Source organism: Tupaia chinensis, unplaced genomic scaffold (genome assembly GCF_000334495.1).
Source record: "Tupaia chinensis unplaced genomic scaffold, TupChi_1.0 Scaffold145396_1, whole genome shotgun sequence".
Classification (NCBI taxonomy): domain Eukaryota; kingdom Metazoa; phylum Chordata; class Mammalia; order Scandentia; family Tupaiidae; genus Tupaia; species Tupaia belangeri.
In genome coordinates, this window is record NW_006205257.1 from 3,232,049 (window position 1) to 3,233,163 (window position 1,115).

Here is a 1,115-nt window from a genome sequence, read left to right on the forward strand (position 1 = left end):
CAGATTCAGGTAAATCATCATTTTTTTTTCGTGTTTTAAACTGTGCTTTTTTTTTTCTCTCTCTCTGTCTCTCTCTCTCTTTTTTCATGACCAACCGATGTCCGAGTCCTAGACCCAGGTGCTTGAAAATCATGTCAAATGTGTGTGCGGATATACCCAAGATTCTGGGAGGAGAATGGACGAGAAGGGATTGAAACATGGCTATCCCCCCTGGAGAGAGATGTCTTATTTTCCCTCTCGCTGTCTCTGTCTCTTTTCTTTCTCCAGTGAGTACACATGCCCTAAGGCAAAACTCTCTAAAAAAATAAGAAATGAGGAAAATATATTTGTATTTCACCCACATAGTTGTCATTTCCAGGTCTCTTTATCCTTTAAATAGCTAAGTTTCCATTTTGTATCAGCTCCTTTAAACCTGTAGAAATACATACATAACTAAACTGTAAGAAAGACCCAGTCTCGGCTGCCACCTGAGGGTAGTCCTGTAAGAGACCTTTATTTAGAAGTCTCACTTAAGCCACTCCCAGATATCACAGACTTTGTTGTGATGTATTATTGTTTTAAATGAAAATATTTGGGGTAATTTGTTACACAGAAATACATAATACACTTTTCTTATCTATTATTTTTGGATATATTTCCTCCCCTTTGTTTGCTGTTATAAATAATGCTGCATCTAGTAGCTTGGGGCTTATAACTTCAACTTCATAAATGAATTTCCATAAGTAGCATTGATGAATTAAAACATATGAGTAGGGATCAGTTTGGTAGTGCACATAATAAAAATTTGGAATTATACAGAGAAGACGAAAATGGTCTCTACATAATGATGACATACAAATACGTAATATGTTCCATTTTTTAAATTAAGGCTTAAACACAATTCATTGGAAGAAAGATAGCTTTTCAACAAATGACATTTTGTATCTTGATTTCAGTGATAGATACATGAATGTATAAATGTATATATGTAATTAAATAGGTACACATACACACAAATGAGCACAAGTAGAATGGGATATTTGAATGAGATCAGTGACTTTCATCAATGCCAATATCCTGATTGTTATATTATACCATAACGTCATCATAAGACGTTACCATTGAGGGAAACTAGG

At 34.4% G+C, this 1,115-nt stretch overlaps 1 non-coding gene across 1 annotated transcript; it reads left to right on the forward strand.

The window, feature by feature from the left end:
- Window positions 1-759: 759 nt before the first annotated feature.
- LOC114006033 (U6 spliceosomal RNA) lies at window positions 760-861 on the forward strand. Its single transcript, XR_003547807.1, has one exon. It is a non-coding gene; the product is annotated as a U6 spliceosomal RNA (small nuclear RNA).
- The last annotated feature ends 254 nt before the right edge of the window (window positions 862-1,115 follow it).